The sequence below is a fragment of the Microcaecilia unicolor genome, chromosome 1 (genome assembly GCF_901765095.1).
Source record: "Microcaecilia unicolor chromosome 1, aMicUni1.1, whole genome shotgun sequence".
NCBI classification, from domain to species: Eukaryota; Metazoa; Chordata; class Amphibia; order Gymnophiona; family Siphonopidae; genus Microcaecilia; species Microcaecilia unicolor.
This window is the reverse complement of record NC_044031.1, coordinates 401,804,073-401,819,547: the sequence shown is the minus strand read 5'-3', so window position 1 is coordinate 401,819,547 and position 15,475 is coordinate 401,804,073. Positions and strand designations below refer to the sequence as shown.

General features: G+C 43.1%; 1 protein-coding gene across 1 annotated transcript in view; it reads right to left on the bottom strand.

Annotated features, from left to right (window-relative positions):
- The window catches only part of JARID2 (jumonji and AT-rich interaction domain containing 2), a 538,197-nt gene that overhangs the window by 310,630 nt on the left and 212,092 nt on the right, over positions 1-15,475 (bottom strand).

The window sequence follows — 15,475 nt, the reverse complement described above, 5'->3', positions numbered from 1 at the left end:
AGAAAAATACAAAAAATACCCCCCTCCCCCGGTTCTATCCCTTACTCTAGGGATCCTGGATTCCTACCAGCCATAAATCATTGTGGAGCATGTTCATTACTTCCTTCACAATTCTGGAAATCATTCAATACAAGGCTCCTTGCTTGTGGAGATAAGGTTTGAATATACCTTTCCCAGATGGTAAGAAAAGCTTTTTAGTGCTTAGGTGTGTTATGAGCAGATCTAGATTCCCACAACATGAGGGCATGCAGTTTATTTCTGCAGTACCAAAAGGATAGAGGAGAATCATGCAACCAATAAATAGAATTTGTTTTCCCTAGAGACAAATAGCTGGAGACAATGACCACAGACCTCATACGCCCATTTTTTTGTTAAATAATAAATAAAATCCCTAAGGGCAATATAGGTATAAAACAGCCCAAACCCCGTCACAAAGATTAATTTCCACCCAAAACATGTGGATCTTGCTACATAAGGCAAAACACACAGTGGATCCAAAAAAGTCCTCTCACAATGAGTGTCTTCCTGAACAAGGTCTTTATTGACAGTAGCAGAAATGACCCGACACGTGACGTGTTTCGGCCGTGAGGCCTGCGTCAGGGGTCTATAAAATAATATAATATACAAAGACATGCATAAAAATACAATTATAATTAAAAACATGAATAAAAACTTGAACATCCATATACAATTTCTTGTACAAATTTAGACAAATAAAACATCAGAATGAAAGATGCAAAGTATATATAATAAAAAATATATGATAAAAATATAAGAGTATATGACTTTAAAAGAATAAAGAATATTGAATTATGTAAAGATATGAAATTATACCACATAGAGATAATGAGGACAAGGCATGGAATAAAATACACAACATAATAAAGTATAAATATAGAGGACATACCTAGTATTATCTGTAGAAAAAAGTACCTTGTAGATCAGATGAAAAAAAGCACTAAAGCTGCTAACAACGATATCTATAATAAATATGTAAACGAAGGCATAAATCACTACATACTCTCCATACATACATATACAACAAAATGAAATGATACTGAAAAAAGTGAAACATAGAATATATGGACAGGGATCCCAAAAAATTGTTTTGATGATGGAGAATAATGAAGAAGACCACATGGGTATGAAAATAAAAATGAAAATGAAAACAGGGCACGGCTGCCAAATGAATCAGCAAATGTCAAAGGTGATGAACCATAAAATGATAAGGATGGGAGAAACAGAAAAAAGAATTACCTGATATTACTGTGAAAAATAGCATATATTAAAAAAGAAGACCATAAACTACTAAGAAAAATGGACCATAACATAGGGGAACCACCTAACTGAAAAATAATATTACCTTTGCAAAAGTGCATAAAGAACCACATAACATGCTGGCAGAGTACACCTGAAGGCCATGTTTAGACGATACTGTCACCATGAAAAATATAAAATAAGAGTCAGCAAAAGTATATTGGCATGTAAAGATAAATAAAGCTGTGCCCACAGGAATGATGACAAATATCCTCAGTGTAAATCAAAAAGGGGGCAAAATTACAAATAAAAGGTAAATGCCAATCGAAATGAGAAAAAATAAATAAGAAAAAATAATGGGTGTGGGGCATGCTATAAGCTATTACAGCAGCCAGCATAGCTATCAGCAATACAACGCGATCGAGCCATGAAAGCGCCAAAGTTAATGCTGAGTACTGAAAAGTACGCTAGTTTATGTAAGGCACCATGCTAAACTCAATAACTGCACTAAATCAGCACTAATTTAAGTGAAGACTTAATGAAAGTTGGAAAGGCAGAGGAGAAATCGATAAAAATGCTTATCATACACAAGAACCCGTTAATACATATGAGAGCATATGAAGACAATATGAAACAATACTATCAACACGGAATATTGAAAAAAATGAGTCTAAAAATGTATATTAACATCTAAAAATATCTAAAACTGTGCCCAAGGGAATATTGACGTAGCTCCCCTAGGTGTAAATCAAAAAAGGGGGGGATTATTGCAGATAAAATATATAACAATGAAAATGAATGGAATAGTCGGTGTGGGGCATGCTATAAACTACTAAAACAGACTACATAGCTATCGGCATTGCACAAGATCAGGCCATAAAAGCGCCTAAATGACTGCTGAGTACTGGGAAGCAAATTCGTTTGTGTGAGGCACAATGCAAACCGCTATAACTGCATTGAATTAGCACTGGTTAAATAAAAGCTAACAGGACTAAGGAAAAACCAATGAAAATGCTTACCGTACACAAGAAAACGCTGTGCTGCTTTGTGAAACGAAATGTATGGCAAAACATGGAACCACCTTCAAGGGAAGGATTTATACCGGAAGTAAAGATGACATCACTTCCCCTGTGATTGGAACGAACCATTACTAAGGAGATATAGCACATGCGAGTGGTGGGGTCGATACTTAATGGTATGATCGATATAAGAGACTCCACTGCTAAAAAGGGGTTAGTGAAGACAATGGGGCGCACATAAAGCTATAGGTGGAATCTAACAACAATAAAACAAGAGATTGGACTATATAAACCATGTGATCCCATATGTAGTTCCAGCTAACTACAGAATACAAATGAAAAATAAAAGGTAAAAAATAAAAATAGCGATTCAATTGTTCGACATGGACAAATAATTTTGTAAAAAAATTTTTTAAACATATATATAGGTCCTCGTATACAATGTATATGCTATAAAAATAAAAATAAAAATGGTAATAATCCTGAATGATGGAACAAAATAATAATAATGGAAATGAAAAAAATGAATATGAAAAACCAAAAAATGTGTAATAGAAAAAAGACAGGCGACTGGGAACACTGAACAAAAATAAAAATAAAAGCAAAAATGAAAATAACAAGGATGATCATAAAAAAGGACTGAAATCCATGTCCATATTGAGTCCATGCGGTGTGGCTGTACCTAATGTATATATAGTTCTCTGTTCTTCCCTTAGCAGTTTCTCATCCATATTACCACCTCTCCAGGACATAGATATTTTTTTGAATACAAAAAATTTTAAATGTTCAATTGTATGATTTTTTTCAACCCAATGAGTCACCAGGGGGGCGCTATGTATCTGCCTTGTGAGGCAACTCCTATGTTCTATAATTCTTGTTTTTATGGTGAATATGATTCTAAACAAATGATTAGTGACATTCATCAAAGACCTAGGAGACCAGCAGAAAATATAGAGTCACCCAGTAGGAGAAATAATAAACGCATTAGGAGTGACTCTGATGAATGTTTTACTTCCCCTTTATCCAGCCCCACCAATGTTCCAACAGCTGGTCCCTCTACTACTTTTTTAGATCAAATTTGGCCCACGAGGACCCCGTTTCTAGAACAATCACGACAATACAGAGGGCCACCACTAAGAGGCCGGGGCTACAATCGAGGAAGGGCAAGAGGAAGACCCAGAGGCAGCAGCCATCCTTATCACAACCGATACAACCAACAATATTGAATATGAGAGAGGAATATGCTCTGTGCAGAATAAGAAATTGGTATTTCTGCAGCTCAGTGCTGTGAATGGTCCCCGAAATATCTAAGATAAAACAGCGCATCAGGGTCCCCTCCCGTTGGATTCCCAAGTCTGTGCTCCAGCATCCTGAGAGAGCAGAATATTGTTTAGCGGGCAATAATTCCCACAAAGCTTTATGAAGCCATGATATGGACACATTTACCAGGGCATCTTCTGTAAAAAAAAAAACTTGCCTCTTAGCACCCACACAAAGACTACGCTAATCCAACTTAGCCAAGTAATGTGACAACTGCAGAAAAAGAAAATTGTCCCAATGCTGTCACACAATGGTTTGGTGAAATTCTGCAAAAGACACGAGAGTCTGGTATTCTTGTTGCATATGTTTAACTAGCGATACACCCTGAGCATGCCATCTCACGAAAACTGCCCCGTCTATCCCTGGAGAGAATTCAGCATTACCCCCAATTGTGAGAAGATCACTACAGTGAGGAGAAAACCCCCAAATACTCATTAAATTCCTTCCACAATAGTCTCAATGGACTTGACAAAAGGCTGGTCCTAAACTCTCAGGGAAGTGCTAGTCTCTGGGCATGCAATAAAAAATTCAAATGCCAGGGTGCAAAGTAAAATTTTTCAAATGAAATAGGTAAAAGATTTGCCTTCCTCATCACCCAATTTCACAGATGAAGAAGTAAACATGCCTGATTATCAGGGGCGGCCCAAGGTAGGGATGAGATGCCGCCCACCCCCACCCCAGCATCTCCTCTTTCCCCTTGTTTGCCACTGCCACCTTTTGGAAAACGTAAGAACATAAGAGTAGCCGTAATGGGTCAGATCAATGGTCCATCTAGCCCAGAATCCTGTTTTCCAAATAGTGGCCAAGCCAGGTCACAAGTACCTGGCAGAAACCCAAATCGTGGCAACATTCCATACTACAAATCCCAGGGCAAGCAGTTGCTTCTCAGTTCTGTCTCAGTAGCAGACTGTGGACGTTTCCTCCAGGAATGTGTCCAAACCTTTTTTAAACCCAGAAACAAACAAGTTAAAGAGTTGAGAAGGGAGGAGAGAGTGCTGCCTGAGGCCTGTTATCGGGCTTGAAGAGTTAGCACTACAGGTAGAGCGTTCCTTGAGCGCCCCTGGAGTGATTTGTCTGCTATTCAGAGACATATGGGCGACTGTACAGCACCTGGGTATTCAGCGTGGAGACCCCTTCGGACTATCTCAGGGGAGGAGAGAGAGGGACGGGGAAAGGGGACTTGGCTTTTGTTGTTTGTATTATACTTACCGACTACTGTGGCTTTCAACTTGTATCTTGTTGATTTTCTGTTGTAATACAATTACAAATAAAATGTGCTATTCGGTATAGCTCTAGGTGCCAACTGTAGGGAATTGTTGTCTTAAATCTGATTCCCATTTATCGTACAATGGAAGCACAGCCACAGGAACAAAACTCAAATAAATCTAATGTTTGTATCTGCTCCAATAGTCACCTCCACCAACCTCATCAGTCAGACCCTGGGCTGCTGTACTATCAGTGCTCAAAAATCCATCCAGGGTCTCCTTGGGATTTCAGCTTCTCTTCCAGTTGAGGATCTCTATTACTGTGACTGCATCAACAATCATCCAGAAGCAATTCCACTTCAATAGCTCCAGTCACACTCCGCAAACACCATCCAGAGATCCAGGCATACAGATTGCCACTTGGGACTCTAAGAATATAAAACAGGAGGGCACGGCACACCTCAGGTACTTTGCAGAAAATATCAAAAACATGTAGATGAATCAAGATCAAAGTTGGATATCAAAAAATATCTCTGAATTGAAGTCTTGGTTATAGATCACAAAGCCATTCAATGGGCCAAGGACCATAGAGGATAGTACAGGAAAAGCAAGCTTCTTACCCTTAGATTTCCCAATGTGGAAAATAAGATATGGCAAAACTTACAAATAAAAACAGCAGCTCAAGGTAGCACTCGGCAGAGCATTTAAATACTTGATACCATCACTTCCCTAATCCCTCTTTTGCATTTAGAAATACTGCAGTAATTTTCAGCACTTGCAGTGGGCAATGAAATACATATATACAGCCAGCAGGCCTAATCTAAATGTATAAACTGACAATATCACCACCATCTGGATAGCTTTTGGATGTTGCCTTCACTTTGTCCCTTCACTATACTGATCTCCCATAATTTTCACCTCAGCACTATACCCTGAGAAGGGATGAACAAAACTGCACACAACACTCAATATCAGTGTACTGAGTATTTTTTTAAATAATGCTTTCAATTTAGTTTGCAAAGACTAACACTATTAGTCTTTATTACTGCTGCTGCACATTGAGCCAAAGCTTTCAGAGAAGAGACCTGCACAGGAATGGGGTTTGTGGGACTCCCGTTCCTGTGGGGTTCCCGTGAAAGTGTAACCAGACTCGCTCTCACCTTAGTCTAGTACCACCTCCTACTCCTCCTTGAGTGCACTCTCCTATGAAGGTAAGGCATGAGAGGTACACCCGTCACCTAGTCACTGCCCAGACTACTTGGTCACAACACTCCTCCTGAGGGGGGAGAGGAGCACAAGATCCCACCCTTCTGTCACTGATTGGTCATAAGACTTCTGGGGCAAGGAGGCTGAAGAAAACAGGAGACGGGCTGACGTCAAAAAGTTAGCCTTTGTTTCCTCTTCCCCGCACAGCTGTCATCTAGTACACTCAAAACAAGCAAACCAAGAGCTGCTGCATCCTTGTTGCTGTTCTTTATTGTTGGTAGCATTTTAATTTAAAATCACCTAGATTTTCAAACATGCTGGCTTGTGCAGCATACGGATGTAAACAGAGGAAGTACTGGTTTCATAGGTAAGAGTACTAATTTGTTCTACTTTTTAAATCATTGTGTCATTTGGAGGGGCTGGCTATAGGCAATCCCTATATTCGTGCAGAGATGTTTTCACCTAGTAAACAGCCACCAAAACAGACATTATGTTATGAGAATCAGGTACTTAACAATCAGACTTAATATTTATAAGAACAATTTAAAAAAATTAATTAGGTTGAAACTGGGAGAATTTAACATTTTTTTTTCTGTGCATCAAAAGAAAAAGATGGCATGTGGAAACTTGCTCCTTTCTGTTTTGTGAAATGCTGTGGTATGTTATAAAAATGCCCTTGCTTTTTTATTTATTATTATTACTAATTCACAGATATGTATTGATGTAGAGATATTCATTCCTTCATGCAGAAGTCCTGTCCAGCTGTCTAACTGTGCCAACATTGTCCAGTTCAGTGCACTAATAGCCGCTAAGTTCATACATTATGTTCAATGGAAAATAAATCTGTTGGCTCAGGCTGCTTGCTATGTGAATACTCCATCACAGTTTCATTAATGATACCAAGTATTACATATTAAGGGCATTTGCTGTAAACTTTGTTTTAATTTGTTTATCCAGTCCTTAAATGCACATAGTTTTGCTTTTAAACTCAACGGTGAATCCTAAGGCTAGTTGAAAAATTAGTTATATACTGTGTTGTTTATTTGTATTTATTTATTTTTGTATTTTACTTGTTTTGGACCGGTTTGGGTCCTGCTATGTACATCTGCTGTCTGGAATTCTTGAAGATGGAAATGAGAAAATAAAAATTACATTTTGGATGTACTCTGAAGAAGTTGTTGTTTATCTTTGCAATGTGTGTATGGATGCCTGTTCTGGTGTATGGATGTGATAATATTTGAGTAACTGTCTATACTTATGGCTATGATTTCTGAACATGCGGCACCAATAAAGGATATAGTTTTAAATGCCCCGCTGGGTATATATGGTAATCTCATCTTCATTAAATGTTTCAGACATAGCCATGTACTTGCTTCCATGATATGAATTCTATTATTCTGTCTCACTGTATTTTCAAATGTAATCCACATTGAACCAGAGTTTGCTTGGGATAATGTAAGATATAAAATGTAAAAGGAGAAATAAGATCTTACCTGCTAATTTGCTTTCCTTTAGTCCCTCCGGACCGGTCTCAGTCTCCACCTGCTGGAAGGAGTGCACAACCCACCAGTCAGTTCCTGGACCATTCCGGAGGGACGCTAAGGAAACAAAATCCTTTATCCTCCACCTTTTAGACACTGCCTATCCAGCTGGATAGCGATGGCACAAAAAGCAAGTTTGGTCCAGTGAAGACTAACTCAAAATAACCTGTTCCTTCCTTAGCAACATTGAAAATGTGACCATACCATGCCTCTGTGGTTATGTTCCACTAATAATTTAAACGATTAATTGGCTATCTTGAAAGGATTATATAACCTTTGGATGCATGACTAGGAACACAAGCATACACTTATTTATTCAATATCACAATTCTTCATGTACAGCCAAAAATTCAACCTTTTAGAGTGGATAGTGTTCACAATGAGCTCCTTTTATTATCGACCAAATAGAAGCGATAAGAGAATTCAATTTTGGCACAGTATAAGTCATCACAAGAACAAAATGTAAGAAAACCAGAGGACTGCATTAGGGACTTTTAACCCATTTAGTTATGATTAAACACAAAAGATCTGCATGAAACAATATTTATTTTTATTTTTGACTTATAAAATCACTTGTCCCTGAAACATGCCTAAAAACAAAATTATCCATTTGTGTATCTAAAATATAAACTTCTACAAAACAGATGCAGATGTGATTCCATGTGCCCCAAAAGGGGAGTTTAAATTTTATTTCCATTTAATTTTAATATATTCCATCTTTATAACACCAGGCTTCCCATGGCAGATTACAGCAGTTAAGATGAACCCATCAAGAAATAGGACATTCCCACTGAAATCTAGCCATCTGTATTGTATAGAACAGTGTAGAAAAATGAGCACAAAATACAGAGGTTATAACTGCTGTTTCTACCAGCTATAATATTTTTTAAGCTGTTTTAGTAATATTCAATTTTTATTTCATGATATTTATATCTAGATAAGGGAAGCTTTCAAATAAATTAAAATGCTATCAAATAAGTAAAAAGAAAACCAAAATCTTTTGTCCTCCACCTTTTAAAGCACTGCCTATCCAACTGGAACCGCTTTAGACTTTTTACAGATGGACCATGCATTTATTTTTAATAATCTTTTGCTACTCTTTTCAATAGCATTTATTATTGTTTTGGGTGAACTAAAGCTGTGCCTACTGCCGGCAAGCTCCACCTACTGGCTTCAGCCCATATAATGGACTAGATAGGAACACCCCATCTCGTGTTTTCTTCAACTTCCTTGGGATGGGGAAAGGAGGACAGGAGGAAGTGTTTACAAATGATGTTAGTGAGGCTCTGACCACTAAAGAACCCTGGGCTGATAAAATCACCACCAAGGGTTTTGAAACAGCAGGACACAACCTAGGTGCTTCAGACTCACATAATATGAATCCTGGGATGGTACTTTAAATAGTGAGGCAGAGAAGCAAGCATTGGATAAGAAGGTGAGAAGCTTCTCTACTTAAGAAATCTCAGAGAAGACACTATTCATCTGAGAAGAGTTCTGGTTATGGTAAAATCAGTTCACCTATAAGACCATTTTCTGCAGCTACTGAAAGCAACACTTCAAAAGAGAATTTCACAAACCAAATTGCAAAGCAGAACCTCTTATGGATTATACAAGGCAAAAAGGTACACTACCTGCTACTATGACTGAAAACTACCAAGAAATATCTCAGCCTTTAAAATGGATACTGTGGTTACCTCTGTCCAATCAAGTGTTAAGAAGTCTGAACAGAAGATTACAGGGGAAAACACATATGCTCAAGAATATTCCACATGTGAACCAGTCTGTGACAGATGCCACTGAATTCCAACTGGAACAGGATTCTTCACCTCATGCTATGAAATCTATCCCCCTTTCCTCCCTTTCAAACACAAAAGAAGGTAAACAATTGGTTCTTCAAGTTCAACATACCTTGCAATTAAAGAAGAAAACCAACCCCCTCCCCCCCTCCCCAATCCTGCTTGCAGGGAATCTTCAAGTTCAGAACACCTTGCAATTAAAGCAGCAAATCAATCAAACCCCTTCCCTCTTCAATCAACAAATCCTCCAGTGTGCTAGTACTAATGGCCCAGGTGTAGATGCAGCAGCACTGTGTGGTGTGTGCATCCGGGCAGCTGCAGTCTGACTCCAGCAGCTTCTTCCTTGTCTGCTAGTACTGCTAGCCTCTCTCCCTGACTGTCCAGTTGAAATCAGGGCCAGATGCACTAAACTTAACGAGTCATTAACGAGCAAGTAGTAAACCCTGGCATGCACTAAAGGCTTCTCCCAGTCATTTTCCGATCACGGTAGCAGCTAACGAAAACGGAATGCAGATGAGCAAATTAGTATTATAATGTGTAGAAACCGTATTGTAATGAGATGAACTACCATTTTCCGATTCCCTTACTGTGGAAACCCCTAACGGGAGGTCTGCACCTCTCGTTGGGGCTGCTGTGAGGGAATCAGAAAGAAAAAAAAACAAACATCCAAGTGCTCGTCAGGGATGTGTAACACGAGCTGGACATCTTCCTGCAGCTTTTGTGATGGGCGTCCTTCTTGGACATGTTTTTCTTATATGCAATTAGGAAGGACTTCTATGAAGAAAAAAAAAAAACAAAAAAACCCGACGTCCCTGTTTTTCTTACCTGCCTAAACTGACCAAAAGCACAGTTCTCTCAACAATCCCCTCCAAGGTTGTTTTCAGCTTGCGCCCCCCCCCCCCCCCCCCCCCCCAAGATCGGAACGTGCGAGGACGTCCAAATCAAAACTTTTTGGACGTCCCTCCCTCCAGGTCTCTCTCAGCCAATCCCAGCGCGTTTAGCTGTTAGCAGTATCAGCTAAACGTGCTGTGATTGGCTGAGAGAGATCTGGAGGAAGGGACGTCCCAACCCTGCCTCCCACCACCGGCTAATCGTCGAGATATGTAAATACATGCTCTCCCAGTCTGCATAGCGACGCTGCAACTACTGCTAGATACTCTGGGCACAGATGCCAGCCCATAAGGGCAGTACACAGTACTGAAAGTGCTGTGTACCCAGCCAAAATCAAAGATACTTCCTGTGAGCTGGAAGTATCGAGATGTGTGTAAACCTCCATTAAGTCCAGAGAGCATAGCCAATCGTTCTCTTGAATCATGGAAAGAAGGGTGCCCAGGGAAACCATCCTGAACTTTTCTCGGAATAGGAATTTGTTCAGGGCCCTTAGGTCTAGGATGGGACGCATTCCCCCCCCCCCCCCCCCCCCCCCCCACTTTCTTTTGCACAAGGAAGTACCTGGAACAGAATCCCAGCCCTTCTTCCCCTGGTGGAATGGGTTCGACTGTATGGGCCTTTAGAAGGGCGGGGAGTTCCTCTGCAAGTACCTGCCTGTGCTGGGAGCTGTAGAATGAGCTCCCGGAGGGGAATTTGGAGGCTTGGATTCCAGATTAAGGGTGTATCCTAACCAGACCATTTGAAGAACCCACCAGTCGGAGGTTATGAGAGGCCACCTTTGGTGAAAAAAAATTAACCTCCCCTCAACCCGTAAGTTGTCCAGTAAGGACACTGTTACTGTGGCTATGCTTCGCTGGAGCCAGTCAAAAGCCCGTCCCTTGCTTTTGCTGGGGAGCAGCAAGGGCCTTATGTGCACGCTATTGACGAGAACGAGCGCACTGAGGCTGAGCCTGATTAGTCTGTTGGGATGCCGGAGTGTACCTATGCTTAGCATAGGAAATAAGGAGCACTCCACGCCCCCCCCCCCCCAAAAAAAAAAAAAAAATCTCCTAGTTGAGGAGGTTGTAGCAAAAGGCGCCCAGTGGGAGAGAGAAGCCATAGCATCATTGTACTTCTTGATCTGGTCAACCAGATCTTCCACCTTCTCTCCAAAAAGGTTATCCCCCTGGCAAGGTACATCCACCATCCTCTGCAGGACCGAACAATCCAAGTCAGAGACACGCAGCCATGAGAGTCTGCGCATCGCTATACCCTGAGCAGCAATTCTGGATGCAACATCAAAAGTATCGTTAAGCGCCCCTGGCCAGGAATTTACAACACGCCTTGTGCTCCCTGACCACCTACCGAAAAGGCTCGGCCTGCTCCGGAGGGAGGGCATCAACTAAGGAAAACAGCTGCCTCACCGAGTTCCGCAAGTGAACGCTGGTAAGATTGGATATGGGCAGCGAGCATAGCAGCCTAATACGTCTTCCTTCCAAAAGAGTCCAAGGTCCTAGCTTCTCTGCCTGTGGGCGCCAAGGCATAGTCCCTAGTACTCTTGGCTCTTTTGAGGGCGGAGTCCACCACCATGTAATTGTGTGGTAACTGAGACCTCATCAACCCAGATTCACCATGGATCCTATACTGGGAACCAGTCTTCTTTGGGATCACGGGAGCAGAGGGAATGGCCAGTTTCGCATAAGGACTTCCTTGAGTACCATATGCAAAGGAGCCGTCACAGCCTCCTTAGGTGAAAAGGGATAATCCAGGACCTTGAGCATCTCAGCCATGGGCTCATCCTCCAGCTCCATAGGGAACGGAATAGCAGTAGCCGTTTCCTGGACAAAAGATGTAAAAAAGAGACTCTCAGGAGGAGACAGTCTCCTTTCAGGTGGAGGGGAAGGTGCAGAGGGAATCCAAAAAGACTCATCATAGGAAAAGTATCTGGGATCTTCCCAGTGGCGTACCTAGGGTAGTTGACACCCGGGGCCGGTCATTTTTTAACACCCACCTCCAAAATCCAGTACTAGGCATACCGAGAATACAAAACACTCAGGACCTATAGAGCAATTCTAACATACCATAAGCAGTCATTTCTACGAGTCATACAAGGAAAAAGAAAGCATCTTAAACACTACAGTGAGCACTAGAACATCAATTCACCAATTGTAAAACGAAACCAGACAGAATAGTACAGATCGTCAATCCTGCACAATCAATGCCAACTGAAAGTCATGTCTTTTTCACAAACACAGATACAACCTAATCCACTATAAAACAAGTAATCATAAACTTTCTATTTAGACAAAAATTAAACTGAACCCCCAAGATGCCAGACTCTGCATGCAATGCAACACCACAGAAACAGAAAATGTCCCCTAGTACTGTGCAAAATATAAAGACAGCAGATGTAAATTTGAAAAAAAACTAACAAATACCAATCACCACTTTACAAATTAACAAATAGAAATAAAACAAATATAGAAAATAAAATACCATTTTATTGGACTAATACATTTAGCTGTCAGAGGCCAAAACCTTCTTCTTCAGGTCAATACCGTATAGTGTGTTACAGTGTCCTATCCTAACCTGAGGAAGGGGGTTTTGTTCTCCGAAAGTTAGTCAAAATTTATTAAAATTAGTCCAATAAAAAGATTACCTTATTTACATGTTCTATTATAAACATTTATTAACACAGCTACAATACTACTTTATCCTAAAGCAAAAAAAATAAAATATATATTTTATTTACAGTTTGTTGTCTCTGGTTTCTGCTTTCCTCATCTTCTTTTCACTGTCTTCCTTCCATCCAGCATCTGTCTTCATTCTTTCTCTGCCATCCAGTGTCTGCCCTCTCTCCCTGCCCCTTCCATTCACTGTCTGCCCTCTCTCTCTCCCCCTATTCATTCACTGTCTGCCCTCCCTCTACCCCCCCCCCATCGTCTGCCCTCCCCTCTCCCCCCCATCCATCCCCTCTCCCCCCCCATCCATCCAGGGTCTGCCCTCCCTCCCCCCCCATCCATCCGTCTGTCCCCTCTCTCTCTCTGCCCCTTTTTTCAGCCCCCAGTTCCAGCCCTCTTATCCCACCTGTCCCTAGTTCTAGCCCCAGCCCACATCTCCCACTTGCCCCCCCTTTTCAGCCCCACTTTCCCACCAGTCCGCAGTTTCAGCCCCAGCCCTTTTTTCTCACCAGTCCCGAGCTTCAGCCCCAGCCACTTCTCCCTGTCCCCTTTTCAGCCCCCAGTCCCCCCAGTTTCAGCCCCTGCCCCTTTTCAGCCCCCAGTTCCAGTACTAGCCCCCTTATCCCACCTACCCTCCTTTTGAGCCCCCAGTTCCAGCCCCCTTCATCCACATGCCTTGCATTAGGGACCCCTTTTCAGCCCCAGACCCATTTTCCCACCAGCCCCAGACATGGCTCCCATTTTTTCGCATGGCCCCTTTCCCACCCCCCTTCTCCCATCTGAGATCCCCCTCCCCACCCCAGTCCCCTTTTCCCCTCTTCTCCCATCTGAGACCCCCTCCCCACCCCAGTCCTCTTCTCCCATCTGAGGCTCCCCTCCGCAGTCCCCTTCTCCCATCTGAAACCCCCCCTCCCCAGTCCCCCTCTCCCATCTGAAACCCCCCTCCCCAGTCCCCCTCTCCCATCTAAGCCCCCCCAACCCGACCCACCTACCACCTTCGTCGAGAGACGACAGCCCTCGTCTCTTACCTCCACCCTGCCTTTAAAGAAAAATCTGAAAAGCAGCATGGCAGGCAGTGCTTCGCCTCTGCCCTGCTTGTAAAAGAAAGCAGCAAATCTCCTCGTCAACGTCGCGTCTTCCCTCACTGGGTCCCGCCCTCCTCTGAGGTAACTTCCTATTTCCGCGAGGGCGGGACCCAGTGAGTAAAGACCCGACGCGACGTCGACGAGGAGATTTGCTGCTTTCTTTTACAAGCAGGGCATGCCGCTTTTCAGATTTTTCTTTAAAGGCACAGGATGGAGGCAGGAGACGAGGTCCGACTGCAGCGCCAACGGAGCACCCACCCACTGACACCCAGGGCGGACCGCCCCCACTGCCCCCCCCCCTTGGTACGCCACTGGATCTTCCTCTGACTCCCACAAATGCTCCTCTTCAGTATCGGAAAGCACTTCCCTAAGGGAACTCCAAGACTGAGCCTGCCTCGATGCCGAGAATCGACGTCCTTGATGGCGATGTCGAGAAGCCAACTCCTGCATGGACTGCGATGAAGCTTCCTCTACCGACGAAGGGGAGTCGACCTGGGTGGCAGCTGACACTGGTGCCAAGGACCTCACCGCAGGCAAAGGGCCAGACGCAGCTGCAGCAGGCAGCGCTGAAGGCGCAAGCACCCCCGACACCAAAGCAGACTACTACTACTACTACTACTTAGCATTTCTATAGCGCTACTAGGGTTACGCAGCGCTGTACTGGCGCATCAGTCCTTCCAGAAGTTCTGGAAGCAGGGCCCAGATGTGCTCGTCAAGAGCCACCATCGGACAGGGCTGTGGGGCCGGTGAAGCAACCAGAGGCAGAATCTGCTGAGATTTAGGAGCAGGTACCAGGATGCCAAGAGACCGACGCATTGGCACCTCCTGTATGGAGGGGGAGCGGTCCTCTTGGAGCCAACGCTTCTCAGGTGCCAAGACCTTCGACGCCACAGAGCTCCTGGCACCGTGTGTCGAAGGAGATTAGTGACGGTCTTCTTCGCCATCGCTGAGTGCCAATGAGGACGATGTGGAATCCTCATGTCTCCTCGGGATCGGGTCCAATGATGGTTGGTCCCGGGGGGACCTGCAGCAGGAGGACTCGAGACAGGTGGAAACCCACTCGACACCTACTCCCAGCAGCCATTACCTCTGCTCCTAACGTCGATGCTTCCCTCGATGTCGACGCTGCCAACCTCGGTACCAATGCTGATGCAGACGTTGGAGGAACGGACCGAGCCCCAAAATGTTTCTCGCGTTATGCTTCTCGAGTTACTTGGGTCCACTTCTTAAAGCGAAGACAAGAGCACGAGAAGCTGGGCTGTAGTTGGGCCCAAAGCACTGGATACACCAGGAATGGGTATCGGTACCTGGGATAGTCCGGTTGAACCGGAGTACAAAGTTTGAAGCCGCTGAGTGTCTTCGATGACATGGACGGAAAAACAGCTCCGGTGAAATCAAAAGACTCGATTGTGCCAATAAAAAGGGCACAAAAATGAGGAGAAAAACCTGCCCGTGTGGCCTAAAACCAGCTGCGTTGAAAAAGAAAGAAAACTTT